The sequence below is a fragment of the Amblyraja radiata genome, chromosome 29 (assembly GCF_010909765.2).
Source record: "Amblyraja radiata isolate CabotCenter1 chromosome 29, sAmbRad1.1.pri, whole genome shotgun sequence".
Lineage (NCBI taxonomy): Eukaryota > Metazoa > Chordata > Chondrichthyes > Rajiformes > Rajidae > Amblyraja > Amblyraja radiata.
The window spans coordinates 5,451,205-5,477,988 of NC_045984.1; the positions used below are offsets into that span (position 1 = coordinate 5,451,205).

General features: G+C 48.2%; 1 long non-coding RNA gene across 1 annotated transcript; it reads right to left on the reverse strand.

Moving 5' to 3' along the window:
- LOC116989265 lies at positions 1-26,510 on the reverse strand. The gene is made up of 3 exons (XR_004416202.1): positions 26,333-26,510; positions 4,751-4,910; positions 1-86 (listed from the first exon to the last, which is right to left on the reverse strand). It is a non-coding gene; the product is annotated as an uncharacterized LOC116989265 (long non-coding RNA).
- Between the last annotated feature and the right edge of the window lie 274 nt (positions 26,511-26,784).

The window sequence follows — 26,784 nt, forward strand, 5'->3', positions numbered from 1 at the left end:
CCTTTTACCTTTCTCAAAATGAATTCCAACTCTTCTCAACAAAGGGTATCTTCTTCCTTTGAGGTTGAAGCCAACTTGCTTTCACTCTACAGTAGAAACAAAGAACTGCAGATGTTAGTTAATACCCAAAAGGACACAAAGTGCTGGAGTAACTCAGCAGGTCAGGCAGCATTTCTGGAAAACATAGATAGGTGACGTTTTGGGTCAAGACCCTTCTTCAGACTGGAAAAGGTGACGTTTTGAGTCAAGACCGTTCTTCAGACTGGGATAGTCTGAAGAAGGGTCTCTATCCGAACCCCTGTCACCTCTCCATGTTCTCCAGAGATGTTGACTGGCCTGCTGAGTTACTCCAGCACTCTGTGCCCTATCGTATTCACTCTATCTCTAAGGAGTAGAAGATGCATGAATACGTTGAAGGCAGCTCCGACGGCCACAACCTGGACAGAGGTCTTGGTCGAACAGTGAGGGGGGTCTGAGGCAAATAGGGACCAGGGCCTGTTGTGTCTCGAATGTAGAATGCAGACGGATGTGCCTGTTGACACACACAGACTCACACACACACTGGGTTAACGTATGATGAGCGTTTGACGGCACTGGCCTGTATTCACTGCCGTGAGCAATTTTGGGAACCATATCTGAGGAAGGATGTGCTGACTCTGGAGAGGGTCCAGAGGAGGTTTACAAGAATGATCCCAGGAATGTGGGTTAACCTATGATGAGTGTTTGTCGGCACTGGGCCTGTACTCGCTGGAATTTAGAAGAATAAGGGGGGACCTCATTGAAACTTACAGAATAGTGAAAGGCTTGGATAGAGTGGATGTGGAGAGGATCTTTTTCCACCCGTGGGAGAGTCTAGGACCAGAGATCATAGCCTCAGAATAAAAGGACGTGCCTTTAAAAAAGAGATGAGGAGAAATTTATTTATTCAGAGGGTGGTGAATATGTGGAATTCATTACTGTGGAGGCCAATTCAATGGATATTTATAAGGCGGAGATTGACAGATTATTCTTTTTGTACAGGTGTCAGGTTAGGGGGAGAAAGCAGCAGAGTGGGGGTGAGGGGGAAAGATAGATTAGCCATGAATGAATGGCAGAGTAGATTTGATGGGCTGAATGGCCTAATTCTGCTCCTTAAACCTATAAACTTTTCAGACTGAGCACCAGGAAGATGCCCTTTGTGTTGAGTAGCAACAGGGAGGGGAGAGGTCCTCTGTGTTCTGGCTCACTGTAGGTGCCGACTAATGGTGGTGACCACTCCATCATGGGTACTGACCTCCACACCATCGAAGGGATCTGTAGGAGGCACTACCACAAAAAGGCAGCCAGCATCGTCAGAGACCCACAGCTGCCTGGGCACACTCTCATTTCACTCCTGCCATCAGAAAGAACATACAGGAGCCTGAAAATTGCAACATCCAGGTTCACGAACAGCTTCTTCCCAACAAACATCAGGCTATTGAACACTACAAACTCCAAACTACAAACTGCCTTGATTGCAGGAGGTGAAGGAGATGAGGGGGAAGAAGGTGAGGAAGAGGAAGGTGAGGAAGAAGAGTCAAGAGTGTATTATTGTCATATGTCCCAGATAGAACAATGACATTCTTACGTACAGCAGCACAACTGAATATGTAAACATAGAAGAAGAGGGAGAGAAAGAGAAAAAGAGAGAGTGAAAGAGAGAGAGGGAGAGGGAAAGGGGGAGAGCGAGAGAGCGAGAGAGAGAGAGAGAGAGAGAGAGAGAGAGAGAGAGAGAGAGAGAGAGAGAGAGAGAGAGAGAGAGAGAGAGAGAGAGAGAGAGAGAGATGCCTCCCAGTTAGTTGTGTTCTCCTGGTGCAGGTTCGATGAAGACTGAGCCACTGGGACTACCCCGAGACCACCAGAGCCACAGTATGGTCAAGACTGAGCTTCAGGAAGAAGCCCTGTGCAGCCGGCGTCTCTACCTGAGGCTAAGACTGAGTGGACAGGGCAAGCCTGAGACGCCAGAACCTCTTCCTGCCCACAGACAGGGTAACCAAGATACAGCCAGCGTCGCCTCTCCAAGCCCAAAGCTGATCGGTCAGGAAGAAACCTGTACTGTCAGCGCCTCCTCTCAAGGCAATGGTGGACTGCGATCGCCACGGCTCCTCCTTCAAAGACCAGGACTGAGCTACCGGGACAAGCCCAAAATCACCAGCACCCCCACACATCCACCCTGACGGTGACGGACAGCGCCCCCATGTGGTCATGGACTTTCTTTCCACTGTAAATAGAATAAACCATGTGAGTTCACCTACTGCGAGTGTCAGTGTGTCCCTGACGCCACAGCCTCTATGACCCAAAGAACGCCGATCTTGGGCAGCACTGGGTGCGGGCAACAACTGACCCCTCCCTCAGTTTTCCAGGAGATATCTAACCTACAAACATGTCCAGCCTCCAACTCCCCCCTCGTCCAAAAGGCCCCTTGCAAAGATCCCTCAAACAGACTGATCTGGCACTAAGGCCCTAGGAAGGTTCTAAACTCTTGGGAGGTTGGTGTGGCACAGTAGCGCAGTGGTACAGTTGCTGCCTCACTGCGCCAGAGACCCGGATTCCATCCTGACTACGGGTGCTTGTCTGTACGGAGTTTGTACGCCCTCCTTGTGCCCTGCGTGGTTTTTCTGTGGGTGCTCCAGTTTCCTCCCACACTCCAAAACAATACAGGTCTGTAGGTTAATTGGCTTTGGCAATGGTTGTAAATTGTCCCGAGTGTGTAGTATAGTGCCAGTGTACGGGGCGATCGCTGGCCAGCGTGGACTCCGTGGGCCGAAGGGCCTGTTTCCACACTGTATCTCTAAACTAAACTGAACTAAACTTTTCGTTTAGATGAAATGAAGTCAGCTCATTAGAGTGCCTAATAAGTAGGGTTGCCAACTGTCGGGCCATCCTGTATATTGGGCTAAATTGGTTTGTCCCATACGGGACCGACCTTGTCCCATATTTGACGGCTACTAGCGGGTGCTTCTCAACTTACGATGGGGTTACGTTCCCGATCAATCCATCGTAAATCGAGAATATCGTAAGTCGAAAATGCATTGAATTCACCCAACCTACCATCACCAGAGTGTTCTGGTTTGGACCATCAGGCGTTTGTGGGTTTTCATTCTCTGGGTTAGATCCCCCGACCCCCCCCCCCCCCCGACCCCTACATCTCTCTCCTCTTCAGTCCTCTGCATCTGGGAGTGTTTTTAATTTCCACGTTTTAATTATGAAATCTCTTTGGCGTCTGTCAACCGCCCAGCTCCGGCACTGCAAGTGCTGTAAGGCAGCAACCCTACCTCTGCGCCACCGTGCCGTGCAGTGGAATAACTAGTATGAATGAATGATCAATGGTCAGTATGGACTCAATGGGCCAAAGGGCCTTTCACCATGCTGTATCTATAAACCTAAAAACTAAAACTAAGCAATTTTTTAATTACAGGATTGTACCGGACTCAGTAAAGGCAATGGCTACTATTCTGGCATCTAATTGGGTGGATTACTGCCTCATTTAAACATGGAACTTAGATCAGTACAGCACAAGAACAGGCCCTTCGACCCACATTGGCTATGTTGAACCTTATCTACCTGCACATAATTCATATCCCTCCATTACCATGCATATCCACACACCTATATCCAAAAGCCTCTTAAAGTACACTATTGGATCTGCCTCCACCATCAACCCTGGCAGTGCACTCACCACCCTCTGTGTAAAAATAAACAGTCTTCCCCCGCACATCTCCTTTAAACTTTGTCCCTCTCATCTTAAACCTAGAATCAGTCTGTCTCGTCCTTTCCCTTTGGTGTTTTTCAGTATGTGCTAAATGTATGTTTTATGTTGGGGTCGGGGTGGGGGGGGGTAAACTTATTTAAATCTCTTACCCCGACGGAGATGCGATTTATTTCCGTGTCGGATCTCCGTCCGCACTGCGGCCTAACATCGCGGAGTTTGCGGCCTCTGCTGAAGGCCGACTTCGGGAGCTCCAAACGCGTGAGCCTGCGGACAACATCGTGGAGCTGGCGATGCCTGTCCGGGATTGACCTTAGAGCTCCAACCGAGGGAGCCTGCAGACTTTAACATTGTGGAGCTTGCGGCCCCTGGTTAAAGACCGACTTTGGGAGCTCCAAGCTGTTGCGGCACAATGACGCATTGGTAGTTGCTGCCTCACAGCCCGGGTTAGATCCTGATTACAGGTGCTGTCTGTGAGGAATTTGTACGTTCTCCCCGTGACTGCCTGGGTTTTCTCCCACACTCTAAAGACTTGCAGGTTTGTAGGTTAATTGGTTTTGGTTAAAAATTATAAATCTTCCCCAGTGTGTACGATAGTGCAAGTATATGCGGATCACTGGTTAGAAACATAGAAACATAGAAAATAGGTGCAGGAGGAGGCCATTCGGCCCTTCGAGCCAGCACTGCCATTCATTGTGATCATGGCTGATTGTCCCCTATCAATAACCCGTGCCTGCCTTCTCCCCACATCCCTTGACTCCACTAGCCCCGAGAGTATCTAACTCTCTCTTAAATGGTTGGCGCGGACTTGATGGGCCGAAGGGCCTGTCTCCGCGCTGTATCTCTAAACTAAACTCTACGAGGAACTGATGGGAATGCTTCACGAGCTGGCATTGGCTTGATGGGCCAAATGGCCTCCTTGTGTGCCAAAACAGTTTGACGATTCTTTAACTTAAATGCATGATAAGTAATACGACGCCGTGCCAAACACAGACGTAGAATACATTTCAAAGTGGGTCGTACCGTCCTCTTTCCCCGCATCGAATACTGTGCCTAATATTGGACATCAAGATAAAAGAGAAAAATTCACGACGAACGCAGTTGTGTACATGTCCTCAGGTGGATGTCTGCTGATCAGAGGCTTTGGCGTAGAGCGTAGATTAAAGAAACTGGGATCTTCATCCTTGACAAAATGGCAACCAAGGAAAGATAAGACATTAAAAATAGCTTAAGTGAGGAAAAACCCAGGGAAATACTTCAGATGAATTGAAAACCTGCCCAATCTGTGAGAGCCAATTTTTTGATTGACGTAGATTAGTTTAGTTTGTTTAGTTTATAGCCATGTGAAACCGAGGTACAGTGAAAAGCTTTTGTTGCGTGCTAACCAGCCAATGGAAAGACAATACATGATTACAATTGACCCATTCGCAGTGTACAGATACATGATAAGGGGATAACGTTTAGTTCAAGGTAAAGCCAGTAAAGTCCGATCAAAGTGTTTAAGAACGGTTTCAGCCCGAAACGTAGCTTATTTCCTCTGCTCCATAGATGCTGCCGCACCCGCTGAGTTTCTCCAGCACTTTTGTCTACCAAAGTCCGATCAAAGATAGTCCAAGGGCCCCCGATGAGGTAGATAGTAGTTCAGGACTGCTCTCTGGTTGCAGTAAGATGGTTCAGTTGCCTGATAACAGCTGGGAAGAAACTGTCCTTGAATCTGGAGGAGTGCATTTTCACACTTCTGTACCTCTTCACCCGATGGGAGAGTGAAGAAGAGGGAGTGGCTGGGGTGCGACTTATCCTTGATTATGTTGCTGGCTTGTAAGGAGAAATCTCAGGTTGAAAAAGACTCAACAAAAGTACTTAAGGCTGAAAATCTTTGGGATTGTTTGTGTGGAAGAAATTGTGTGTCGTGAGATGTGTAGGAAGGAACTGCAGATGCTGGTTTAAACCGAAGATAGACATTTAAAGCTGGAGTAACTCAGCGGGACAGGCAGCATCTCTGGAGAGAAGGAATGGGTGACGTTTCGGTAGGTAGTTAGGGTGGCAAGGAAGGAATGTATGTAGCATGCTAGCCTTTATTAACCAGGGGAAGAATATGAACTGAGATGTTATGCTGCAATTTAAATTAAAAGATTTGTTAACAATATTCGGAATACTATGAGAAGGGGTTTTAGAAGAAGGTCCCGACCAGAAACGTCACACATTCCTTCTCTCTAGAGATGCTGCCTGTCCCGCTGAGTTACTCCAGCTTTTTGTGTGTGTTTTGTGTATCTTGGGAGAGGCTTACAACTGCGGTCATATCAAAGCATCATGCAGCTGATCGAGTACTTTTGTGATTGGCAAGAACTGTAGGCTTTTGTTTCGTGGTTAGCTGTAGGATGCTCCACGTCTGTACTGACAAGTGGCACATCTACCTGCTGTGTCAGGGAGCTGCCAGCAGGAGGAGCTATGAGGATTGTCGGTCTAAGGGCAGCACAGTGGAGCAGCAGCAGAATTATGTCCTTACAGCGCCATCGATCTGGGTTCGATCCAGACTACTGGTGCTGTCTGTATGGAGTTTGTACGTTCTCCCTGTGACCACGTGGGTTTTCTCCGGTTGCTCCGATTTTCTCCCACACTCAAAGCCGTACAGGTTTGTAGGTCAATTGGTTTTGGTAAGTTGTAAAAATGTCCCTTGTGGGTGTTGGTTAGTGTAGGGATCACTGGTCGGCGCGGACTCGGTGGGCCGAAGGGCCTGTTTCCGCACTGTATCACGAACCTAAAGTCCAAACACGCTTGAATTTTGTGCTGCTAATTTGGCTGATAACTCAATTTTATCTGAAATGGTCTATTGGAAGATGCTTGCCTGGCCAAATGATCTACTTCCATGAGATGAGAAAATATGAAAAATGAAAAAGCAGGAAGATTTGCAATAAGAAAAATAAAAAAAATTAAATACATTTGTCTTTAAATGATTGTGGTAAAGACAGTCAGAAATGAAATAATTTTAACAAAACATCACAGATGCAAATGGCAAGCAGTATTTGTTTAAAATGTTTAAATTTAATACACCAATAAGTGCCTACATGCACACATTTGTCTTTGATGCAAAATTACAGGCATTGATCAGAACATTTTCCAACACGTTAGCAAATCAAATAATCTTGCTAAAATGGGAAGAGAAACAGATTTAATGATTTAGGTCAATGACCTTTCATTAGAAATAATTTCATCATTTCAGATTTTCAGCTATCACAGCTTTTTTCGTCAATGTTAAAGATTTTAATAACTTCTGTTTCCATCCAATGCAATGGTTTTAGTGAGAAATTTCAAACTAAATCCATTATATCCTGTGAAACAGTACCACTGTTGAAACGAGGAACTGCAGATGCTGATTTACCAAAAAGGATACAAAGTTCTGGATCGAACCCAGCTTGTCTGACAGCATCTCTGGAGAACATGGATAGGTGATGTTTCGGGTCCGGGATCCTTCTTCGGACTGATTGGTGGGGGGTGGTGGGGGTTGGAAGGGAGGAGAGGCAGGATAAAGCATGACTAGTAATAGGTAGACACATGGTTGAGTTGTTGAGGGCGTGGACAAGTTCCAACAAGGTGGTCGAGAAGGTTTTCAATACATTGGCCTTCATTAGTCAGGGTATCGAGTATAGAAGTTGGAATGGTTATATTGCTATTGGAATGGTTATATTGCATTTTGTTAAGCTTGAGAGAATGCAGGGACGATTTGCGAGGATGTGGCATGAACTTGAGGGCACTCGGCTGTAGGGAGCGGTTGAGCAGGCTAGGACTTTATTCACTGGAGTGCAGGAGCATGAGGGGTGATCTTTTAGAGGTGTACAAAGTCAAGAGTGGAATGGATGGAGTATTTTACCCAGAATAGAGGAATCAAAATCAAGAGGACATAGATTTAAGAAGGGAGGGAAAAGATTCAATAAGAACCTGAGGGATCAACTTTTTCACACAGGGAGGTGGACATATAGAACAAGCTGACAGAGTAGGTAGTTGAGGGAGGTGCTCTAAAAAACGTATAGAAACATTTAAACGGGTAAATGGACAGGAAAGGTTGAGTGGGATAGAGGCCAAATACAGGCAGGTGAAACAAGTGGACATGGGACATTTTGGTCAACATAAGGAAAGTTGGGCCAAAGGGCCTGTCTCTGTGCTGAATGACTCAATGACACTATGACATGCTCAAAAGCTCCTCGACTAATTGAAAGATACAGCATAGTAACAGGCCCTTTGGCCCATCGACTCTACGCTGACCATTGATCACCCGTTCACACCAGTTCTATGCTTTCCCACTTTCTCATCCGCTTCCTGCACACGAGGGACAATTTACAGAGGCCAATTACCGACAATCCTGGAAGTCTTTGGGATGTTGAAGGTAATCGGAGGTCACCCACGTGGTCACAGGGAGAAAAGGTGCAAACTCCACACGGACAGCACCTGAGGTCAGAATCGAACCTGGGTCTCTGGTGCTGTGAGGCAGCAACTCCACCAGCTGAGCCACAGTTCCTCAAAGAAATGCAAGCTTTTCCCATTGACTCCAGTGAATCTCTCAGCCATGGCCAACCTGTTAAAGTGTTAGAAAAGCATTCAGGGTAATCTTGAGAGCTTCAAATGCTCACATCAGCAGAGCATAGAACCTCAATGATACCTACCTGACCATCCTCCAGGGACTTCCATCTCTGTCTTTTGGAAGAGTATGTAATTTCTGAGGAAGAATTGGAGGAACAGGAACTTATATTTTGCTTGGGAAGCTTACAACCCAGCGGTATGAATATTGATTTCTCTAATCTCAAGTAACGCCTGCATTTCTGCTCTCTCCATCCCCTCCTCACCCTTGTTGTCCTGTTAGTTTCACTGTTTGGATCCCCTCGCTATCACCTCCTCCTCAGCCAACAATGGACCATTGCGTTTAAGAAAGAACTGCAGATGCTGGAAAAAAAGGTCGACAAAAATGCTGGAGAAACTCAGTGGGTAAGGCAGCATCTATGGGGCGAAGGAATAGGTGACGTTTCGGGTCGAAACCCTTCTTCAGACTATGGACCAATGGACCATTGTGGGCTCATTGGCCATCGGTGCTGACTTTGATTTAGTTTAGTTTAGTTTAGTTTAGAGATACAGCGTGAAAACAGACCCTTCGCCTACCCCCCCCCCCCCCCCCCCCCCCCCCCCCCCCCCCGTACATTAGCCACCCACAAACCTCTATGTCTTTGGAGTGTGGGAGGAAACCGGAGCACCTGGAGAAAACCCACGTGGTCACAGGGAGAACGTACAAATTTCGTCAGGATCGAACCTGGGTCTCTAGTGCTGTAAGGCAGTAACTCTACCGCTGCGCCACCGTGTTGCCCCTGTCCTGTACTTTTTCATACCTCCAGTTTCCCTCTTCCCCGACTCTCAGTTTGAAGGCGGGTCTTGACCCAAGACTTTAAAAAAAATTAGTCCTTTTCCCCGCAGATGCTGCCTGACCCGCTGAGTTACACCAGCATTTTGTGTCTATCTTCGGTGTTCATAAGTTCATAAATGTATACGTGATAGGAGCAGAATTAGGCCATTCAGCCCATCAGGTCTATTCCACCATGACTGATCTACCTCTCCCACCTAACCTAATCCTAACCCAATTCTCCTGCCTTCTCCCCATAACTTCTGGCATCCATATAAACCAAGAATGTAGCTATCTTTGCCTTAAAAATATCCATTGACTAGGCCTCCACAGCCAATTCCACAGATTCACCACCGTCTGTCTAAAGAAATCCTCCTCATCTCCTTCCTAAAGGAACGTCCTTTAATTCTGAGGCTATGACCTCCAGTCCTAGACTGTCCCCACTAGTGGAAACATCTTCTCCACATCCACTCTATCCAGGCATTTTCAGACATCGGCAGTTCCTTCCTACACATGCGATTTCTGCATCAGCCTCATCATTCATCTCAGAGTTGACAAAACCGGTGGAAGCAAATCATCTTCCATCTCCAGGGACTGCCTCTGAAGAAAATCCAACTGACACACTAGTACTCTGCACGTTGAGCTGGAAACATCTTTTAATTTACTAGCTCCATTCACCGTACAAATTGGTTCAGTCATGTTCTGTCAGATCACATATTTTAAGGCAAGCAAGGTTACTGATGGAACAGTGGGTCAGAATATGACAAAACCATAAAGAAATGCAGCCAAACAGCTCGAAATTACAACTTCCTCTTCTATCAATCTAATCGCCTTTGGTCCAAAGACCGCAACAATACCGTGTAGAATTCCGAAGGTCTTCCTTTATTTGAACATATCTGCTTCTTCCTGGTATGTTCCCTTCTGTAACTGTGAATCAATTCCACTTCATCTTCCACTGAACGACTTTTGAAAAAGGTTTCAATCTGCGTTGGGTTTTGTTTCAGATGCACGGGCAGGCTCCGTCACACTCTGAGCTGCTGTGAAGCAACATCAAAACCTGGAGCACTCTCTCTCTCTCTCTTTCGGTAAAGAGATTGCAACATGTAAAACTCTCGCCCATGAATATATTCATCTTGCTTCAGCGGATCAAACCAGCGCGGGCCTAATTATGAGGGAGCCGTGAGCTGAACATTTATGCATTCACAAATTAAAATATACTGTAGATGGAATGAGTAATGGACGAAAGATATATCTCTTTGCCGCAAATACAAATTGACAAATAGAATCTGAGACACATGGACAGCAAGTGCTGGAATCTTGATACATAGAAACATAGAAAATGGATGCAGGAGTAGGCCATTCGGCGTTTCGAGCCAGCACCGCCATTCAATATGATCATGGCTGATCATCCAAAATCAATACATCGTTCCTGCTTTCTCCCAATATCCCTTGATTCCGTTAGCCCAAAGAGCTATCTCTAACTCTCCCTTGAATACATCCAATGAATTGGCCTCCACTACCTTCTGTGGCAGAGAATTGCACAGATTCACAACTCTCTGGGTGAAAATGTTTTTCCTCATCTTAGTCCTAAATGGCCTCCCCCTTATTCTTAAACTATTTTTATGCATATCCCATCAGCATCTGATAAACACCTGGTCCACAAATAGAATTTAGAACTCAATTTCCATTCACTTCTTTGTTGAAGACTGGTGGCGCAGCGGTAGAGTTGCTGCCTTACAGTGCTTAGAGTGCCGGAGACCTGGGTTCAATCCCGACTACAGGTGGAGTTTGTACATTCTCCCCGTGACTGTGTGGGCTTTTTGTCCGGGTGCTCCGGTTTCCTCCTACACTCCAAAGACCACAGGTTCGTAGGTTAATTGGCTTTGGTAAAATTCAAAATTGTCCCTAGCGTATGTAGGATAGTGTTAGTGTGCATGGATCACTAGTTGGCACGGACCCAGTGAGCCGAAGGGCCTGTTTCCCACACCATATCTCCAAAAACTAAAAAAAAAGATTTTGTATAGAGAATCCAAATACAAATTTCCATCAAAATTGGAAGCACAATTTAGTGTAGATGGAGTTGATGGCAGGGAGAAACAAAGACCAGAAGATGCTGCTTTATAGTAAAGATAGACACAAGATACTGGACTAACTCAGCAGGACAGGCAACTCCGCTGGAGAAAAAGGAGAGGTGATGTATGGGGTCGAGACCCTTCTTCAGATTGAAGAAGGGTTCCGACCTGAAACGTCAGCTATCCGTTTCCCCCGGAGATGCTGCCTGACCCGCTGAGTTTCTCCAGCACTTTGTGTCTATCAATAGAGGGGAGGTTGGCTTGCGTGGTGATCTGGGCTGTGTACACAACCTTCTGCAATTTCTTGTGATCCTCAATCACCGTCAAGGGTTAACCAGGTGAATGCAGGAATAGATTCAAGGATGTTCTCAAAGCCTATTTAATAGAGTGCAACATCTTCCCTGATCGGAGCCACTCAGGATGGATAAGGGATGTTTGCGATGGCATTGAGAATGGAAAGTGTGTGCATCAGTAACATACAGAGCCCAGCATTAATGACTGAAGAAATACATCACCTCAGCATCCACCAGCCACATCCAACTTCTCCTACTCCTGTGAAGGTTTGTGGATAGGTTAATGATGGAGGGTGGGGAATCTGTGGAATTCATTGCCACAGGCTGCCGTGGAGGCCAAGTCGGAGATACCTCAGCAACCTTTAAAAGACAATTAGAAAGACACAGAACAGGCAGGAAATAGAGGGATATGGACCACATATTGGCAGCAGGGATTAGTTTAATTTGGTGTCATGGTTAGCACAGACATGGTGGGCTGAATGGCCTGTTCTGTGCTGTACTTCTCTATATTTTCCCAGTTTCCCCTTCCATCCCAAAGACGTGCAGGTTGGTCAATTAATTTCCCTGAGACAGGCGGTAAGTAGAATCTTCGGAGAGTGGATGGAAAAATGGGAGAAAGTAGATTGCATCGAAAAAGGGTTCGGAATACTCTGTGAGCCAGCATAGCGTTGATGGGCTGAGTGACCTCTTGCGATGTCATAATGAGACATGGAAATAAATGAAAAACCCTGTGCAATTCTGCATTCCTACATAGAACTGCCTGACTACATAGATATCCAGCTTCAACTTTTCTAACAATCTTTAAAATTGTTGGCAGCTGACGGGAGGAATTGCTTGGAGATAACACTTATTATGTGTGTGAAAGACCATGCAGATTTTGCTGCTGAATAATACAGGGATAATGGATGCATCAGGTCAAACGCCAACCCAATTTAGCTCATTCCAAAGCCAGAGAGTCAAATCCTTGCCGGCCATAGATGAGCAAGCTCATGCCTGTTCCATCCATCACAACGTGATGACCATCCCACCAGCCCATTGTAGATCTCAAATGATCCCACGCAAAGCTCCGTCATCTGAGCCGCACACACAAGTCAGTAGCTTCCTCCACTCTGAGGCAGAAAGGACGTGTATATTTCGCTGCATCTTCCCAGCTGATAGGAAATGTCATTTCCCGATATAACACAGAGCACCGACTTCAAAAATATATTTTGAAAGGTCAAAACTTCGCTGGGCTACCCAATTTCGCATGCCGCTAATGAACAGTCTTTCAGATAGGTCCCCATTAGTGGCAAGCTGAACGAGATATCTTGGCCGATAATGAATCCATTCCATAGCTTTCATAACTCGGTGACAGTTTCTTGTTCTCGCCGTACCTCAAGGAATATCCATTGCAGGGCAAAGTATGATCATGACAGATTTACAAAGCTCGCACGTAAGTTCATTAAAGCTGAAATGTTTGTCGGTGTGATGCCTCCTCAACTTGCAATATTTTACCCTGTAGAAATTAATACTTTCCATCTTGACTTCAAAACAGCAGTTACTTTGCCATCTGAGAGTTTGGACGGTCTTATTCCATTTTTACTTACATCCACTGTTTAATCTAGTGTCTGGTATATTGGTTGCTTGAAAGATGCAGCATTGAAGCAGGCCCTTTGGCTCATCGAGTCCACGCTGACCATCAATCACCCGTTCACAGTAGTTCTAGGTCTGAAGAATGGTCCCGACCCGAAACGTCACCTATCGAATTTCTCCACGGATACTGCCTGAACTTTTACTTTTGGTCTATGTTACCCCACTTCCTCATCCACTCCCTACACACGAGGGCTATTTATAGAGGCCAATTAACCTACGAACCCACGTGTCTTTGGGATGCAGGAGGAAATGGGAGCACACGGAGGAAATCCATGTGGTCACGGGGAGAATGTGCAAACTCCACACAGACAGCACCCAATGTTTGGACTGAACCCAGTTCTCTGGCGATGTGAGGCAGCAGCTCTACCAGCGGCACCATTATGCTGTCATTTTTTATTTTAGCTTCTCGGTTCTCTCTCTCTCTCTCTCTCTCTCCTTCTTGCTCTTCCTCTCCCTCTCTCTCAGATTTTTCCTCAATTCAAAACTTTTGTTCCTCAGTGTCCTCAGGGTTCCTGATATCTCGCTCTTCTCCACTATCCCACTGTTTCCCACCATCCCACTGTTCCAATATCCCACTGTCCCGGAGGTGCCGCTGAGAAGCCATGGCAGGAGCCTCGCGGGTTGACGATCCCGCGGCCAATGGCCCCTGGGTCTGCGGAGCCCGCGGCTGGGGCCTGGGTCGGCGCCATCTGGAGAGGACCCGGCGGCGGCGGCGATAGTGGAGAGGTCGGAGCGGCGGTCGATGGTGGCGCTGACCGAAAGACGAGGACGGACACGTGGGGGTCAAGACGCCGCTGTTGGGGGAAGGAACAAAGGACGATCTGGCGCGGGGGGGACCGCGTGAGGGAGGGGGTAGGCGGGAAGAACAAAGGGGGACCTGGTGTGGGGAGGAATTTGTAACTTTGTAAACGCCCTTTATGGGCGACTATTTGCATAGCTTGGATATGCAAGCAAAGAATTTCACTGTGACTTGTCACATGTGACAATAAAGTATTCAATTCAAATCAATTCCCATCTCCCACTGTTCCCTACATGGGCAGCACGGTGGTGAAGCGGTAGTTGCTGCCTTCCTGCGCCAGAGACCCAGGTTCGATCCTGACTGCGGGTGCTGTCTGTACGGAGTTCGTACGTTCTCCCCGTGACCTGCGTGGGGTTTCTCCAGGTGCTCCGGTTCCCTCCCTCACTCCATCCTAGTGGCGGCGCGGCTCTGGCTGCAGCGGCTCTCCGGTAGTCCTGTTTGTTTTGTGTTTTTTGGGTTGTTTATTTTCGTTTTGGTTAGTCTAGTTTTGGTTTTTAGTTTGTGTTTTGGGGGGGGGGGGGTTGAAACGGGGCTTGCTGTCTCTCCCTGCGGGGGAATGCGACTTTTTTGTCGTATTCCCCTTCTCTGCCTCCGTCTGCGCTGAGGCCTAATGGCGGAGCTGGCGACCTCGAGGCTCAGGAGGCAGAGCCTGCCAGGACTCGCACTGAGCTCGCTCCCGTGAGGACGGCCCGGCTCGGGGCTGGAACAGGGCTTTCGTGAGGGGTGACGCTACCGTGAGGCGGCCGGCCCGAGGAACGGTGCTCCCGTCGGAGTAGCCGAGCTCGGGGAGGTACGGCGTTCCCAGCCTGAGGGAGGAGCGGCGCCCGGTCGGGGCGGCCCAGCCTGAGGGAGGAGCGGTGCCCGGTCGGGGCGGCCCAGCCTGAGGGAGGAGCGGCGGCCTGGCGCGAGGCTGAGACGGTGGCAGTACTCACGTGAGGGCGATCCGGCTCGGGGCTGGAACGATGCTCCGGGGCTGGGACGGCAGTTCTGGTGGCGGTGGCCTGAGACCGGGGGTTCGGCCGCGGGCCAGCGGCTGCGTCAGCAGGTCTGGTGAGCGGCAGCTTCGACTACCCCGGGCCGCGGTGTTTGAGCCGCGAGGACAGGTTTTAACATCGCCCGGGGGGTATCGCCTCAGCGCAGAAGGAGAAGAGGAGGGAAGAGACTGCAGCCCTAAGACTTTTGCCTCCATCACAGTGAGGAGATGTTGGGTGGACTCACTGTGGTGGATGTTAATATGTGTTTATTGTTGTTTTTTATTGTATTGTATTATATGTATGACTGCTTAAATTTCGTTCAGACTTCGGTCTGGATGACAAATAAAAGGCTATTCTATCTATTCTAAGACGTGCAGGTTTGTAGGTGAACTGGCCTTGGTATAACTCATAACTTGTAACTCGTGTAATTATTAGCCAACATACAAGTTTTGCAACAGACAAGGAATTCGATTTGCCATACAGTCATACCAAAAAAAAACTACATAAAAATTAACATAAACATCCACCACAGCGGTTCCACCACATTCCTCACTGTGATGGAAGGCTATAAAGTTTTATCTTTATTTCCTCCTTTTCTCCCGTGGTCGGGGCAGTTGAACCATCGCAGTCAGGGCGATCAAATCTCCCACAGCTGGCGATCGAAGCTCTCACGTCGGGGCGATCGAAGCTCCCGCGGCCTGGAGTTGCCCGAAGTCGGCTGCCATCGTAAGGCGCCACCACCCGGTACTAAATTGTCCCCATGTAGAACAGCGTTAATGTGCGGGGATCGCTGGTCTGTAGTCGGTAGGGTTGCCAACTGTCCTGTATTAGCCAGGACATCCGTATATTGGGCTAAATTGGTTTGCCCCATACGGGACTCCCCTTGTCCCGTATTTGACTGCTACTACTCGGGTCAAGGGGACTGTCGGGTCTGAGCACCGCGTCCGGCCCCGCCTCACCCGTCCCGACGTGGTGCAGCCCATGGAGTGCAGCAGCAGCAGCGCCTCGCCCGTGGCCCCGTCGGTCGGCAGCCCGGCCAGCTGTCCGATCTTCCGACCTTCGCTTACCACCACCCCTCTTTCTCATGGCCTATCATCGGTTCATGAGTTGGACGGGGTCCCGGGCTTTGAGTGTGACGTCGCGCGGCCCGGGCCAAAATTCCTCAGCTGGCCTGCCGGCTGGGCTTTGTGTGCAGTCCAGCACCCGGGCCAACTCATCATTCACCCAGCCAAGGCCGAATTGGTCAACGAATTGCCGTCGGGAATTTGTCCCTTATTTTGACCTCTTGTCCCTTATTTAGGAGTGAGAAAGTTGGCAACCCTAGGACTCGGTAGGCCGAAGGGCCTGTTTCTGTGCTGTATAACGAAACTACAAACTAAAACACTGCCACCATCTTCGATTATTTAGCAATACCCTATCCAAAAACAGAAATGGAAAATATAAGCCAATTCGCAATTAACAATCAAGGAATTACCATTTTCAAATTGTTATGCAACATAAAATTTTATTTTGGGGACAGGGTACTGAAATTATATATTTCCTGTGGGGTCTGCGATGCACAAATCTCCAGAATTTAATTTATTAATTTCAATGTGCTTCATTTCATGCTCATGTGTATTCACGCAGAGATTGCCAGCTCATTAATTTCTTAATCAGTAACAGAAAATCCAAACCTTGCATTCAATTGTTAATATTTGACAGTAACTAATTTTCCAGTTCTGAGCTCGTATGAATCAATTCGCCATCACAGTTTAGTCAATTCTGCTTCGTTAATGGCCTTCAAATCAATAAACTAAGCAATTTTGATGTATCAACTACATGGTTCCAAATTGTTAAAAAATGATTTAACATAAATAATCTGAAAATCAATCAACTCTTTCCACCATCTAGTTTATTTTAACTATGTTGTGATGCGTGGCTCAATTAATCTACCTTACATTAAAATTCATTTGTTCAATAAACTAACTCAACCATGCTAAGGCGTTTTTTCCCCCGTATCTCTCATTCTTCACTCACATTCCTACCTTCCCACAGAATACTTTGCTATTGTGCAGTTTTGGTCCCCTAATTTGAGGAAGGACATTCTTGCTATTGAGGGGGTGCAGCATAGGTTTACAAGGTTAATTCCTGGGATGGCGGGACTGTCATATGCTGAGAGAATGGAGCAGCTGGGCTTGTACACTCCGGAGTTTAGAAGGATTAGAGGGGATTGTAGATGGTTTATGCATGCAACCTATAATGTAGCTACCTCATCACCACTAACCACGCCCCATCATATTAGTATAACTGTAGTATCCTCCCTTTGTTCCTCCCACTAGGTCCCGGTACGCCTGAAGGCTGGATGCAGTCAGTGCTGGGACGTGTGTGCCATGTGCTATAATAAACTCCTAGTAAAGGTTAGAGTGTGTCAGTAATCAATCCTTTACATGGTGTCAGAAAGTTAAACTCGCATCTCCCGTTTACCGGTTTTCTTTTATTAGTCCCCTGAGTGCCCAGTGTTGGGTTTCCTTTGATATGGCATCCTCATGCCGAAAGCCATCTCCCCTTGTCTTTGACGCTGACATTGCGGAGCGATGGTCGACTTTTGTGATGGACTACACTCACTTCGTCAATATTGCGCACCGGAACGACCCAGCCGCGGTCAAAGCCTCACTCCTGCTCAACCTGGCCGGTCCCGACGCAATGAAGAGAACTCAGCTATTCCATGGGAGATGCAAGTGTTTACACTCTCCTCCACAGCCGATCTCGCCTCCCCGATCCATCTGTGCTCATTACTGTGAACAACAGGTCCTTCTCTGCGAAGCTGGATACGGGGGCAAAAGTGAACGTAATGTCAACATCACTGTTCAACAAGATAAGGAATAATGAGCTGTTAACTGCAGATTGCTCTGTTTTGCGTGCCTATGGGGGAGAGGAGCTATCACCTGTGGGGAGGGCGACCTTCCATTGCGTGCTACAGAAATCTTCCCGTGACCTGTCGTTCTTTATTCTGGATTGCGACTGTGTAACTTTACTGAGCAACCAGGCCTGCCAGGATCTTGGTCTGGTGTCCTTTGACTGTACGGTCCACGAGGTGCAAGCCGTGATGGATCCACTATCCGAGTACCCGGACCTGTTTGACGACAAGTTGGGGAAGCTGCCACTGGTGTATAAAATCGCAACTGACCCATCCGTGGTGCCTGTGATCCGTCCACCCCATAGAGTGTCATTCGCCATGAAGGGCAAGGTGGAGGCCATGCTGAAGGACATGGTCAACATGGGAGTGCTGGAAGCTGTCAGCGATCCAACCCTATGGGTCTCCACCATGGTGGCCACAATGAAGAAAGGGAAGAATGAAATACGGGTATGCATCAACCCTAAGGACTTGAATCTGGCGATTAAACGGCCCCACTACCCTATGAGGACTGTTGAAGATGTTGCCGCCCAGGTCGGACAAGCCACAGTGTTCTCCGTCCTCGATGCCAGAAGTTCGTTTTGGCAAATACCCCTGGACAAACGTTCCACGGACTTAACCACATTCGGCACGCCCTTTGGCAGGTTTAAGTTCTTGCGGATGCCGTTCGGCATCAACTCCGCCAGCGAGGTATTCCAGCGTTCTAAGGAACAACTGTTTGCAGGTCTGCCATGTGCTATTATTGTGGATGACATTCTGGTCTATGGAAGGGATGTGGCCGAACATGACCGCCACCTCCGACGGATTCTGGACCGTGCACAGCAGATCAATCTAAAGCTGAACCAGTCAAAATGCAGGTTCCGGGTGCCTGAGGTCACATATGTTGGCCACATTTTCACGGCCCACGGGTTAAAGCCTGACCCGCAAAAGATCAGCACCATCTCAGAGCTGCCTGCCCCGACAGATGTTATCAGTCTACAGCGCTTCCTGGGTATGGTCAACTACCTGGGCAAGTTTATCCCTGACCTCAGCGAGTTGAGCGCACCCCTGAGACAACTCACTAAAAAGGACATTGCTTGGTCATGGTTTCCACACCACCAGCAGGCGTTTGACCTGCTAAAGACGAGGCTGATCAGCACACCAACTCTGAAGCTCTTTGATCTACTGCGTCCGGTCGTGGTCACTTGCGACGCTTCTCGTTTTGGACTGGGTGCTGCTTGCCTGCAGCCCCATGATGGTAACTCGCTGCTGCCTATCTCTTATGCCTCCAGGACCATGACGGACACAGAGCAGCGCTATGCGCAAATAGAGAAGGAGCTGCTGGCGGTGGTGTTTGCGTGTTCAAAGTTTAAGGACTTCCTATTTGGCACCAGGTTCACCGTTGAGACGGATCACCAGCCACTGGTGACGATACTTAACAAGCCCATACACTGCGCTCCAGCCAGGCTACAGCGGATGATGCTGCAGCTACAGCGGTTTGACTTTAAAATCGTGTATAAGAGGGGCACCGAGATGCATGTGGCTGATGCACTGTCCCGGGCCCCACGTGCCTCCTGCGACCAGCACCCCTTCGAGCAGGCAGACCTACAGGTACTGAATGTTAACTTCGTCCCTTCCAAGCAACTACAGTGCTTGGTTGAGCATACCGCTAACGACCCCGACCTGCAGCAGCTTGCTGCTGTCATTAAGCGCGGGTGGCCTACCAAACGGACTTCATTGCCTGCTAGCGTCCACCCCTATTTTTTGGTCCGCGATGAGTTGGTCCTCCGGGACGGTATTATTATCAAGGGACACAAAGTGGTCGTCCCTGCCTCGCTGCATGGTTTGTACTTCGACGCCGCCCACATGGGGCATCCCGGGGCTGATGCCACTATCTCGCATGCCCAGGAACAATATTACTGGCCGGGCATGGCAAAGTACATCAAGGCCAGGGTGGATTCCTGTCCGGACTGCAACTCTCTTGCCCCGCATCAGCAGAGACAGCCGCTTCTACAACAGCCTGCCCCTGACATGCCCTGGTCTTCACTGGCTGCCGATATTTTCGACTGGCGTGGGAAGCAGTACCTTGTGCTGGTAGACTCTTACTCGAATTGGTTCGAGGTGGACCTTCTCCCTGCCATCACCTCGAGATGGTGATCAGTAAGCTACGCCGTCACTTTGCCACGTTTGGTTCCCCTGTTCGGTTGCAGACAGACAACGGCCGCCAGTTCACTAGCGCCAAATTTCAAGCTTTTGCTGCAAAGTGGAACTTCAATCATTTCACCAGCAGCCCGGAGTACCCGCAGAGCAATGGACTGGCTGAACGGGCGGTCCGCAGCGCTAAGCACTTGCTTGAACAATCCCGTCTCTCCAACGGGGATTTCTATCAGGGTCTCCTGAACCTTCGGAATATTTCCAGAGACAGTACAATGCGATCCCCTGCCCAACGACTCATGTCCCGAGTTATTCGCCCTCCGATGCCGATCGCCCAGCAGTCCCTGATGCCCAAAGTCCTGCAGCCTGCTGATGTCCAGCAACGAATTGCCCAGAAGCACGAAATCCAGCGCCGCTCGCATGACAAATCCTGCCACCCCCTATCCCCACTGCTGCCTGGACAGGTCGTCCGTTTGCAGACGTCTACCGGTTATTCCCGACTTGCCACCGTGGTCGGGTTCGACAGCGCGCCACCTGGTGGATTTTGAGGGGACTGTATACCGACGCAGCCGCCAGCACCTGTTGGCGGTCAACGAGCCCAAACCACCTCCTGCGATTCCGTATACCCCTCCATCGCGTGTCGAGCCTTCCTCAACTAACTTACCCTCTGCTCCCTGCATGCCCCAGTCGGTCCGTTTGCCTCAGTCTCCTCCCCCTGCTCTTCCTGGGTTCGCTCCCCAGGCCCTGTTGTCCCGTCAGGTCTTCTCTCTCTCCGACTTCTGCTCATTCTACCCCTTCTGTTTCACCTGGCTCACCTGTGCCTCTCAGTTCCCCTTCCAAGCTTGGTCCTCCACCCACCTTCTCTCCCCCTCCTGTTTCTGTTCCTGTCCCTCCTCCTATTCTTTCGGGTGGGGAGGGTGAGGGTGCTGTGCGCACTCGCTCGGGTCGGATTGTAAAACCTCCGGCTCGCTACGGAGAGTTCGCTTAGCTTTGCAGGTACTGTATAACCAACCTGCCACTGCTGTAACTTGTTTAATTTGTAAGGGGAAGGATGTAGATGGTTTATGCATGCAACCTATAATGTAGCTACCTCATCACCACTAACCACGCCCCATCATATTAGTATAACTGTAGTATCCTCCCTTTGTTCCTCCCACTAGGTCCCGGTACGCCTGAAGGCTGGATGCAGTCAGTGCTGGGACGTGTGTGCCATGTGCTATAATAAACTCCTAGTAAAGGTTACAGTGTGTCAGTAATCACTCCTTTACAGGGATCTTATTGAAACATATAAGATTGTTAAGGGTTTGGACACGCTGGAGGCAGGAAACATGTTCCCGATGTTGGGGGAGTCCAGAACCAGGGGCCACAGTTTAAGAATAAGCCATTTAGAACGGAGACGAGGAAACACTTTTTCTCGCAGAGAGTGGTGTCTGTGGAATTCTCTGCCTCAGAGGGCGGTGGAGGCAGGTTCTCTGGATGCTTGCAAGAGAGAGCTAGATAGGGCTCTTAAAAATAGCAGAGTCAGGGGATATGGGGAGAAGGCAGGAAAGGGGTACTGATTTGGGATGATCAGCCATGATCACATTGAATGGCTGGTGCTGGCTCGAAGGGCTAAATGGCCTACTCCTGCACCTATTGCCTATTGTCTATTATCTATTTCGGGTAAAAATAAAGAATGACAGGCAACTGAACCATCCTTTCAACATATAGACAATAAATTCTCTCTACAATAAATTGAATTGTATTGTAGAGAGCGGTCCGAGCTACTATCTACCTCACTGGAGACCCTCGGACTATCTTTAATGGGACTTTACTGGACTTTATCTTGCACTGAACGCTATTTCCATATCCTGTATCTGTACACTGTGGACGGCTCGATTGTAATCATGTACAGTCTTTCGGTTGACTGGTTCGCAATCAACAAAAGCTTTTCACTGACAATCAACTAAATTAAACTAAACTAGTATAGCAAGGAACTGCAGATGCTGGGTTACACCGAAGAAAGACAGAAAGTGCTGGAGTAACTCAATCGATCAGGCAGCATCTCTGGAGAAAAAGAATAGGCGACGTTTCTGGTCAGAAGCCTTCTTCAGACTGAGAGTAGGGAAGGGGGAACTGGCGGTCAGAGAAAACCACAACAAAGCAGGGCCGGCAACAGATGACCAAGGAAGGGTGGAGCCTTAAATGGGCCATTGTTGGCTGAGAAAGATGTGATCAAGGAGGGATACAGAGGGGCTGGTAGGTTAACTAAGGTGGGGGAGGGGGGGGAGAGAGGGAATGCAGAGGTTATTAGAAATTAAATAGATCAATATTCATACCGCTGGATTGTTAGTTGCCCAAGCAAAATATGATGTATTGTTCCTCCAGTTTGCATTTACAAGAATCCACTAATTTAATGCTCGTCTTGGTTGACCATGTCCAACAGTGATGGAAATTTGATGATGGATACAAAGTGCTGGAGTAGCTCAACAGGCCAGAGAGCATCTCTGGAGAAAAGGTGACACTGCAGGTTGGAAACCTTCTTCAGACTAAAAGTAGAGTGGGGGCTGGGGGAGGGGGGGGGGGGGGGAGGAAGGTTGGGGAACTGGAGGTAGGAAAAGGCCAGCAGGAATCAGGGCTGGTAATAGATGTCCAAGGAAGGGTGGAGCCCACAATGGCCCATTGTTGGCTTGGGGGGGGGGGGGAGGGGGTAAGAGGTGATAACGAAGGGATACAGGGATGCCAACAATGGGTAGGACGACAAGGGTGGGGGAGGGAGGAGAGAAGGAGTGCAGGGTTTACTCTCTCCCCGCCCTCCCCCCACCCTAGTCATCCTCCCATTTCCACCGGACGCATCCCTATCATTATCACTTCTTCCCCAGCCAACAATGGGCCATTATGGACTCCACACTTCCATGGTCACCTGTTGCCGGCTTTTCCTACCCCCACCTCTCAGTCTGAAGAAGGGTTCCGACTAGAAACGTCACCTATTCTTTCGAACTAAACTAGATTTGTTCTTGTATCAGCCTTTTGAGATACATTTTAGAGACGTTTGGATAGGTACATGGATATGCAGGGAATGGAGGGACATGGACTATGTTCAGGTGGATAAGAGTTGGTCTTGGCATCATGTTCGGCACAAACATTGTGGGCCGAATGGCCTGTTCTTGTGCTGCATTGTCCTATGTCCTATGTTATATGTAATCCCACTTTCTCATCCACTCCCTACACTTTAGGAGCAGTGTGCAGAGGCCAAGCGTCGTGTAAACCTGTACGTCTTTGGGATGTGGGAGGAAACCGGAGAGCCTGAAGCAAACCAGCGTGGACACCGGGAGAACGTGCAAACTCCACACAGACAACACCCGAGGTCGGGATTGAACCTGTATCTCCGACGTAGTGGGGTAGGCAGTTTTATCCGCCTGAGATCACCCTTTGATACCCCTTCGATATCTCTATGAGTTTCATGACATGCTTTCTCTTTCTGTTTACTCTGAGATTCTATTTGTTTAAACTGTGACTATTAATGATTTCGTTCGAAGGGAGGGGAGCGGAGGGGAGGGGAGGGGAATTTTGGCTGGGAGGGCTTACCCGGCCGAAACAATGTGAGACAGCTGAACATACAGCCGATTCACTTACCCGCTCTTGACTGGATCACCACGGGGTCAAATACTGTTATACCATCTCCAACTCAGGTAATCAGTCCTGCAGGGTCGTAGCCCGAGGGTGCGAAGGAAAGTGCTGTTTCTCTGAAAGACTCGCTGATAACGTCCCGGCAGTGGGCCTGATCCAACTTTGCTCAGCCAGACATGTAGGGGCGGTTTCCGCAAACGATATGACTGAACCCGCCCGTGGCACGTTCAACGAAGGGGAGAACGGGACTTCTACCAAATAGCATGGATTGCAGACTGCCGAATTCTCATCTGGCAGCAGGAACCCCAAAATGCATGGTAAGAATGTCTGTTGACGTATGTATCGCGGAGTCCAACTTTTCACCGCTGGAGTTACTGTGTAATGACACAGTCTTCGATTTGCTTCCACAGCAGCAGTAAATATTAACTGGAAAGCTGTGTGGAAAATCCGTTTGCTGCCAATATACACAAAACATTGCAGACATCAGAATTTGCTTTATTCAAGTTCCCAAAACAACGATTACCCAATTTTTTTTCTCACATGCCAGTGGAAAGTAAGTAGGGTAACGCAAGATGCAGTTGCAGCCCACGTGTGACTGCTCTTCGATGGAGGTTCATCTTTTTTTGTGATCCAAATCTATTCAGTGCCATGTATTTTGAGCAGGCTTTACCAGGCAAGGCACGCTAGTCTTTATGTTTCATGCCTAAAACACCAAGTGCTGGAGTAACTCAGTGGGTCGGGCAGCATCTCTGGAGAACATGGATGGGCAGCATTCTTCAGGCTTCTCCGGAGGATGTGGATTGGCGACATTTAGGGTCGAGGCCCTTCTTTTGATGTTTCGCCAAGTTTGATTATTTTTTTTCTCATTGGCATTTTTTATAATAGCCGACTTTGTTCCCAAGAAAAGATTCCAATGCTGACAATCTTATCGACACAAAACCAGGACAATGCCAGATACAGGGTCAAAACAAATTTATTTTTATTTATTTTTATAAGTCATCCACGACAAGGCATTGCTGGCAAGATCAGCCGTTATGTAATAAAAAGGAACTGCAGATGCTGGTTTATATCAAAGAGAGACACAAAATGCTGGAGTTAAAAGGTTGACCTTTCTGACCTGGGCCTCCTCCACTGTCAGAGTTTGGCCACACGCAAGTTGGAAGAACGGCACCTCATATTTCGCTTGGGCAGCTTACCACCCAGTGGTTTATACGTTGATTTCTCTAATTTTAAGTAAACCCTTCATTTCCTACCTACCCCAACCTAGTTTTCCTACTTGTTCCACTTTAGCATCCTTGTATCCCTTCATTATCACCTCTTCCCCAGCCAACAATGGGCCATTGTGGGCTCCATCCTTCCTTGGTCATCTATTGCAGGCCCTGATTTGTTCTGGCCTTTTCCTACCTCCAGTCCCCCCACCCCCCCCCCCGCCCCGCCCACTCTACTCTCCATCTGAAAAAGTGTTCCGCTCTGAAATGTCACCTTTTCTCCAGAGATGCTCCAGCACTTTGTCTATCATCAAATTTCCATCACTGTAATTTTCCATCAAAGTAGAAATTGCCTATTTATATTTGGAGCTATTGTATTAGTTCAAGGACTCAAGGAATTTCATCCCAACTTAACAAGAATCTTTGCATTTTCCTTAATCCACCCGGTGATAACTTCACATTTTTTAAATTAGTAAATTCACAAACTTTAGTTTAGTTTAGTCCTGCCTTACAGCGTTTGCAGCGCCAGAGACCCGGGTTTGATCCCGACTAAGGGTGCTGTCTGTATGGAGTTTGTACATTCTCCCCATGACCTGCGTGGGATTTCGCCAAGATCATTGGTTTCCTCCCACACCCCAAAGACGTACAGGTGTGTATGTTAATTGGCTTGGTGTATGCATAAATTGTCCCTAGTGTGTGTAAGATAGTGCTAATGTGCAGGGACCGCTGGTCGGTGCGGACTTTGGTGGGCCGAAGTCTTTCAGCACTGTATCTCTAAAACTAAAACTAAAAAAACTAAAGCCCTGTTCCCTATCTTTGCCATGTTTCAAAGCTGTCAAGGACTTAGAATAAAACACAAAGTGCTGGAGTAACACAGCGGATCAGTCAGCATCTCTGCAGGGAAAGGACCGACGATGCTTCGAGCCAGGACCCTTCTTCAAGAAGAGTCTGAAGATGGGTCCCGACTTGAAGCGTCACCTGTCCATTCCCTCCACAGATGCTGCCAGACCCGCTGAATTACTCCAACACTTTGTGTTACATTCCAGTGTCTGTAACTCCTTGTATCTCCCAGTTACACTGCATTTCGTTGTCTCTGTACTGTACACTGACAATGACAATTAAACTTGAATCTGAATCTGAATCTGAATCGGACTTAAAGTAATTAAGAGTGAATAGTCAGAAGGAACTGCAGATGTTGGTTTACACTGAAGATGGACACTAAATTTGTGTCTATTGTTATCACGCTGTCCCCAGCCAACAATGGACCATTGTGGACTCCACCTTTCCTGTCATCGGAGCCAGCTCTGCTTTGTTCTGTAGCTTCCCGTAGCTCCAGTGTGACCCTCCCTGACTCTCAGTCTGACAAAGGGTCTCGACCCGAAACGTCACCTATTCTTTTTCTCCAGAGATGCTGCCTGACCCGCTGAGTCACTCCAACATTTTATGTCTATCTTCCGTACTTGAGAATGACCCTGGCTTTCAGAAGTATACAACAAACTATTGAAAATCAGATAAAAACGTCAATATGTTTAAATTTTTTGATGAAATACTCCTTTAACCAGTGAAAATAAACAATGCAAAGTCTATTAATTTAGGTCATCTAAATTACCTTGTGGTCGTAGCTGTTTTCTTCCCATTTCTTCCCCTGCTGTTTTTACTCCATAAGCCAAGTCCCGTGCACTTAGAGCGAGAGAATTGTCAACCGTTAGGGGATTGCATCAACCTCTTGTCCTGGCACTGAACTCACTGTCCCAACGCAGCCAGCAAGTGTGGAAATCCGTGGAGGAATCCTGAACTTCCTGTGCAGAATAAATGCTGGCAGGGGACACTCAGCGTTTCCCAGCAATATCCAGCCCCCTTATGATGTCAAAATGTTGGACGAATTTACACTGACTGTCCCAGTGTTGCTTTAATATTAGTGACATTTCCTGTAGCAGGAATTTTGTGGCATCTGTATACTTCTTCTTATCGAGCCCACACACAAGATTAGAAGTTGTTCAGCCGGAGCTGAACACACTTCTCGGCATCTGCGTACAATGGCGTCTGCCTTGTCGCTTCTTG